At 39.9% G+C, this 7636-nt stretch overlaps 1 pseudogene; it reads right to left on the bottom strand.

Annotated features, from left to right (window-relative positions):
* Positions 1-299: 299 nt before the first annotated feature.
* Positions 300-517, bottom strand: LOC145288445 (U2 spliceosomal RNA; annotated as a pseudogene).
* Positions 518-7636: the final 7119 nt, after the last annotated feature.

Genomic DNA, 7636 nt, shown 5'->3' with positions numbered 1-7636 from the left:
AGGTACAGGTAAGAATATTGGGACATTGATGCGACGAGATAGTTTTAGTCGAGAGTTTAAAATATATGATGACTAATTAGGAACCTCCGTGCCGTAAAACCTTGGATAGAATAAGTGTAAACAAGTTGCGAAATGTAACCACTCTGAGTTGTTTTTACAGGTTTTATGTGTTTTTCATTACTTATATGCCTATATTTCAACTCTATTACTTTTATTCACTGTGCCATATAATTATTATACTAGCAGACCTGTGAAAATTCCACAGTGGACTCATTCATATGCAATATATTGATGTTGGCATTCTGTAAATGTTCAGTGTAAATTGAAACGCTCTGATATTATTGTACCTATTTACAATGCATACCCACGGACGGGGTCGGTTTTTAACGTGGAGAAAAGGTATAAAAATAAAAAAAAAGTGTTTCAGTCGTCACTGACAGAGAACAAGAAATAGAAGTGCAGCATCTAAAGAACAGATACTACACTTTGATCTTGACCAAAAGGCCAAGAATACGATATTATAAAACTGCAAAAGTATTTATCTAAGTTAACACGAATGCCCGACAAAGCCGCTGAAATATGATATTTTTATTCTTGCAGATTTGATATATATTATTATAGGGTTAATGCTTTATCAATTTTATATATTATAATGCTGCTATTTAAAAAAAAATACAAAATATATCCATATGACGTGGGTACATTAGCTTGAATGGAAACCCAAATAAAATCTAATGAAGCATATATATATTTCGGTATTTCGGCCGATGTCAAAAGATCGTTAAATTCACTACTCGTTCAGCGGCCGCCAATAGCGTAATGGTTAGGAACCTTGACTGCCATACCGACAGTCAGGTTTCAATCCTGGCTTGAGGTGGTTGCCTGTCTAGCCGCACTGATGAGCTGTGAAACAGCGAAACAGTAATGTATGTGGATGACTATATATATATAACTTGTGTTTCTTTAGCTATAATCGACACTTAAATCCAAACTTATGAAGAATTCTTGATAATATTATTTATTAAAATATTGATTACTGGAGTGGCATCAGTTATATTGGCAACCGAAACCTAAACTTTAAAAGAATTCTTAATAAAATTATTTATAAAAAAACAAAAAAAAAAGATTACAAGTGCCATCAGCTATAATCGAAACAGAAACCAAAACTTATGAAATATTCTTGATAAAATGACTAATGACCAGAAATGGACACACATAACAATTAAAAAAAACCCGGATGTAAGCGTGACACAGTAAAATAACACACACGCTATCGTATTATTATATAGATGTTTATTATTAAGGTATTTATTTGTTGACACTGTTTACCTTCGTATACGGCTTTCACTTCAAATATCCCTTTATAAATTTGAATTTATGCACATTTAAATTAACCCATCGCTCCCCTCTTGTCAAAGCAATCCATCCCTACGTAATATAATTTTATACCAACAAGGGCTACTATCAGGGGAAACATATACTGTGGTACTATGTAGGGATTAGGGCAGCGAGATGTTGGTTCACGTTGCACTTGAACTTATGCATGTCAGTACAGTTGGGGAAGCAGTGACCCGGAATGGAATTCCAAAGTCTAGCAGTTCTGGGGAAGAAACTACTGGAGTAGAAGGATCTTTTACATCTAGGGATCTCTACAGTGTGGGGGTGGGATTTTGCAGCTTGTCGGGTCTGTCGAGGGTGTTCACGTCGTGGGGGCACAAGTGCTTGCAGTTCTTCAGAGCATTCACCATTATAATACTTGTAGAACAGGCAGAGGGATGCAACGTTTCGACGATGGGACAGAGGCTGAAGTTTTGATGCCAGTTTAGGGCCTATCAGATTTGCGACTCTCTTTTGAACCCTGTCAAGGAGCGAGAGACAAGTAGCCGATGCACCGGCCCAAATATGACAGCAATACTCCATACATGGGCGAATAGTGGCCTTATAGAGGTACAGGATACTTTCGGGTGTTAAAAGTTTTCTAGCACGGTAGAGAGAGCCCACCTTCCTTGCAGCGGCCCTGGCAATGCCCTCGATGTAACTATTCCAACTCATGTTTCCAGTGAACGTTAGGCCAAGGAGCTTGAGAGACGTACTCTCAGATAAAGAGTCGTTGGCCATTGCTATAGGTGGTAGAGAAGGTTTCTTGTAATTATTGAATGAAACCAGTTTTGTCTTGGTGGCATTGAAAGTTACCATCCATTTTTGTCCCCATTTCACTACTGATTGAGGTCATCCTCTAGTGTTTCTGCCATTACTTTAGATATATGTTCGTTTGTTTTCCTGTCGTGCCTGCTATAGAGTGTGGTGTCATCAGCATATATCCCCATCTCAGAGGCAATCTTGTCGGGCAGGTCATTTATGAATATCAGGAACAGCAGAGGTCCCAGGATAGATCCCTGGGGCACTCCCGCATTTATATCATATTGTTTAGATGTACGACCGTCGAGGACAACCTGGATTTTTCTCTTATCTAAGAAGGATTTAATTACGTTAAGTATTCTACCAGTGATACCGTAAGATCTAATCTTCCTGATGAGACCCTCATGCCACACCCTGTCAAAAGCCTTAGATATATCTAGAGCTACCGCTCGTCCCTCTCCCGCTTTGTCCAGTGAATGGTATATGCGTTCAGAGGATGTCTGCCGTGGAACGGGCTTGTCTAAATCCATATTGACGGTCGGTCAGAAGTTTAGCATCTGTAAGGTGCTGGACTAGAGCATGGTTAATTAAGGTCTCAAATATTTTGGCAAAAAGTGGGAGGAGGCTAATAGGGCGATAATTTAATGGGTCAGTTCTTTCGCCAGAATTCTTGAATACTGGTACTACAGAAGCAGTCCTCCAACAGCCCGGAAAGCAAGATTCATTAAGGCATTTGTTGTAGAGTTTGGAGAGAACTGGAGCTACTTCGGCTGAGCACTTTTTTAATAGCACAGCTGGGATGAGGTCGGGTCCACATGCTTTGGAAGTGTCAAGGTTTTTTTATGATAGCATGCACCTGAGCAGGGGTGATTTTCAGTTCGTCTAGCGTGGCGTCTGTCCGCATAGGAAATTGAGGTAGGGGGTGGTTTAGAGGGTCCAGTGTGGAGTTTGAGGCAACCCGACTGGCAAGCATGTTAGCCTTCTCGGTTGTTGAGCAAAGAACTTCGTGATTGTTGGTTAATGGGGGAATTGTTGATTGCCCATTATTTACTACACTGTTGTAGATTTTCCAGAAGTCACGAGTTCCTAGTTTTTGTGCTTCGATGCGTTTTTTCGTGGTTTCCGTAAATTCCCTCTTAGCCGTCGCTATTTCTTTCTTAACGTCACTTCTAGCTTCTATGTACTTCTGTCTGTTTGAACTGGACTTATGTCGATTAAACCTGCGGAATGCATGCTGCCTTTGAGCAATGGCAGTTGCGCAAGTCGAAGTAAACCATTGGGGAGAGTGGGGCTTGCTATAGAATTTCCGCATGGGAACATGCGCTTCGATTGCAGTTTTGAACCATTCAGTGGTCTCGGTTCCACACTGTTCAGCAGGAAGAGAAAAAATATTTCCCCATGGGGCGTCTCTGATAAGATCTCTGATAGCTTCCCAGTCAGCCTTTTTATAATATCTCGTTGTTTTGAGCACTGGCTCTTCAGTTTTGGGTCTAGAGTTTAGGGCGATTTCAACCATTATCACCGCATGACCAGCGTTCCCAAGTGGGCTGTCGGCTTTCGTTACACAATCATCAGGAACTGTGGTCAAAAACAGATCTAATAGTGATGCGTGTTGTTCTTCCTGATCAGGGAAGCGGGTTGGAAAAGTAACAATTTGCGCTAGGGAGTGAGATACAGAGAAGCTATGAGTTGCGCTGCCTGCTGCATCTGTGTAAGTAGAGAATCCAAACCAGTTTTTGTGATGGACATTAAAGTCGCCAAATACATGTACTTGGGCGCTAGTGTCGAAGGAGAGTGCTGTGTCTATGCTGTCAGATACTTTGTTTATTATGGTGCAGTCTTCGGTCGAGGGAGAGCGGTAGAGAAAGTAAAAGTAGCTAATGTTGTGTTGCATGATTAGTCTAAAGCACATAAAGGCTTGATCATCCGTTTCTAGGTTTGTTTCTCTAGTCAAGGGAAGGGTATTACGAACGTAAACTCCAAGTCCGTGCATATGTCTGTCAGAGTCCTTACGGCAGAGTGGGAGATATCCAGGCATGTTAAAGTAGTTAGAGGGGATGGAGGAGTGTAGGTTAGTCTCACTTAGTGCTAAGATATCCGGGGTATTTGTTAGGAGAAATGCTTCAACATCAGCTAAATTAGTTCTAAGCCCACGGATATTTGTGAATGCAAGCCTCAAGGGAGGAGGCAAGTTGGATTTGTTTGACCCTAAGCCTGGTTTAAGCTTATTTTTAGATTGTACTGTCATCATGTTTTTTTAACGAGTTTCAGTTGGGTTAGGGGAAGCCGAACAGGAGGTTATGCAGAATATCACACATGCATCACAAGTAGACCATCAGCTGACCCTCCATCAACTAGGACTGTGGCCTCAGGAAAGCCCACCGGGGATGAGTGCAGGGTCCCTTTCCATGCGCGCCATGGCACTGCAAACATCCCGATATTATTCAACTGTTGATGGAGCAGCCGCTCTAAGCGCTACCAAAGAGTTAGGGCTCCTGTACTACCAGTCGGAAACAGCAGCCAGAAACTGTCAATCCGGTACCCTCAACCCTTCGGAGGAAGGTCAACCCAATCTAATTGCTCAGGCATATGTGGTACTCAAGCATTCTCAAGTGCCCAACTTTAGGGGTGGGGTGTGTCGGGAGAGGGGAAACGGCGTTCATTGCCCTAGACAAGAAACAAGATCTACCACTGGGTGTTTCTGTCGAATCACTGTGATAGTATCTCTGCGCCTGACTAATAGGCAAAGAAGGAGTATGGAAGCCGGGCGATAGGCAGGACCTATCTACTCCTTAAGCATTTTAGGTTTGCAAACCGGTAATTTGATTGAGTCACCAGCTCTAGGAAGGTTGTCATCCAAGACTGAAGAGGCCTCCCTCCTCTTTGGTTTGGTTTCAGAGTTTTCCTTCTCCTAGACGGATGATCTGGAAAGATCTACTGGGTCCGTCACCACTGAGAGGGTTTGCTCCGCGCCTGGGTTCTAATCCGGGTATTTCTGCGACCCCGCGTGGTTAGTTAATGTTATTGGGTTATTTTGTAGAGGTTATATCTGCTAAAATAGTTACACTCCTCAAAGTGGATTAGGGACATTGTTATTTCATTGTTACTGGATAAAGAGGTTGAGTAGAGCTCATGCAGTGTAAGCAACTATGATTGTAAGGAGGCTTGTTAGGAGGAGATAATGTGGTTTGAGGCTTTCTCTTTTGTATATATATATATTTTATTTTTTCCTTTTATTTTTATTTATTTATTTATTTATTTATTTTTTTATTCATGTGAGCTTGGGTCTAGTATAATATTAGAGTGTGAGTAGGTGTTAAGAATTGAACTACGAGTTGTGCCCAAGCTATATTTTAGATGATAGCAGGGCATGAGATGCGAGTGCAAATATAGTACGGGTAAAAACAGTAAGTTTTGAGTCATGTGTAATTTGGTAAATAGATATATGGGCTGGTTTTAGTAGGTAACCTGGTTAAAAAAGGCATTACTATGCTTCCATTTCTATTGTTACTGGGAGAGGGTATAGGTAAAAATTCGTGCTGTGAAAGCAGCTAAATTTGCTACAGTATTGGATTGAGAGAGACGAGGTAATGTATGGTTAGATATAGTTTTGTAAGTTTAGGGATGGATGATTAGATATGGTTGAGTAGGTTTAGGATAAGGATAAAGTGTTAAGGTATGATTTACTTATTAGAAATTCTGATTTTGTGCCCAAACCGAATATTTAGTAAGACTGAAATATAAGATATGCTCAGTATAGATACAAGAGAACATTTGATATGGAGTACAGTTATACCTGATAGATATAGGTTATTGCATATGTTGTAAATATAGTTAAATATAGATGGATGGATAAGTAGTAATGTATACGAATGCATGGAATTTTGGACACTTTGAGTAAGTTGCCTTTAGACTACAACGGAGGAGAATGACTTCGCCTTTCTCTTAATATCCGGACGTTTTTATTTCAATGAGTACCGGTTTAGTTTGTGTAATGATTATTGCAATACTATCTCTTAATAAAGAGATATTAATGGTTGCTGTTCATTATAGATTACTTTAAGTCAATGTATAGGACTATGGCTAGTAAGTATTTACTTAGAAGCTTGGTTATGGGTTAAGAGTTTTAATCAGGGGCATACATAGGACATTTTGGTTGTTAATGGGTATCGATTTTTGAGTCTGTTAGGGTCAAGGGCGGAGAGCAAGGACCTCTCTAAGTTACGTGAAACGGATTAGGTTTAGTGGCAACTTGAGAAATAGAGCAGTTTGATTTGTTAGTGATCAGGAGAAAGAGAATTTACGTAAAAAATAAAAAGGTTTGTCATGCAAGACAGACGATGCAGTCATCTTGGAGGTAAAGTATCTATAGGGGGTACTTAGTATACAACTAGCAGTATTTTTCAGTTTTGAGAGGAATTTTAGGTGCAATAGTTTCATGGTTTGTTGTACAAGTCCGTAGTCTAGGTCAGGGACGAAGCACTTCTAATATTGCAACTGGGTGTATCTAATTTTAAAAGTAGTTGAATAGAGTATTATGAGGTGTTCTACTTAGCTTAGGGATAGAAAGGAAATTTAAGGTAATATTCAGAGTGATATAAGCAATTTCATGAGGATCAGATATATGATCACTGGATGTTATGCTGCTCAGAAGAATTCTTGTATCTATTCAGAAGGATGTCTTGGTGATATAAGGTCTGATGCATTAAGAGTCTGAGGATACAGGAGGTTGTGAGCTGGTGAGGAATCAGTACAGGCGATTATATATAGTTAACAAAGGTGGTTTAGTTAGTACGCACGTATTGTACATATAAGTATACTGCTTCAGTTCTATCCTCTATTGTAAAGGAAACCCCGTCTGCGTCATTCATCCCGTCCACCTGGAACTGAATGGAAAGTGAATATCTTTGTTTGCGTGGTCAACTCTGAGTCACCATTCTGAGACATATCAGCCGATTCCCCAGTGTAAAGGAGAGACGACCTGTTAAACCGTCCGCTCTGCTCAACGTCCTAACTCCAACTCTCAATAATCTCAAGCTAACCTGATCTCCGTAACATACACGTAGATCCGATCAGCTGACTAGCTCTTCCGGCAAAATTGTCTGAAATATGATTTACCATATTTTGACAGTCTTTCAACATTCTTCACATTTCTCTCCCATCCATTTCTCCAGCAAGATAGATAGGTAAATAAATAGATCGACACTCGATTACATACCACCAATATATAATTAAAATTCAATCTCTATACTGTTTTTTTTGATTTTCTTTCATTATTCTCATTACTCCTTGTCATTATATTTTTATTATCATCGTATTTTAATTGTGACACTATTCTTAATTTTTACTTTTTCTTAAAATACTCTCTAATAAATTCAATTAGTACTAGGGAGGGGGGACGCTTTGCTTTGGCCGGTCGTGAAATACACTTACATATGATATTTACATTTTTACAGATTTCGTTTATGTTATTATAGAGTCATGATTTTAAAAGGAA

This window comes from Euprymna scolopes, chromosome 11, assembly GCF_053919585.1.
Source record: "Euprymna scolopes isolate OS-2025 chromosome 11, ASM5391958v1, whole genome shotgun sequence".
NCBI lineage: Eukaryota > Metazoa > Mollusca > Cephalopoda > Sepiida > Sepiolidae > Euprymna > Euprymna scolopes.
This window is presented reverse-complemented; position numbering and strand designations above follow the sequence as displayed.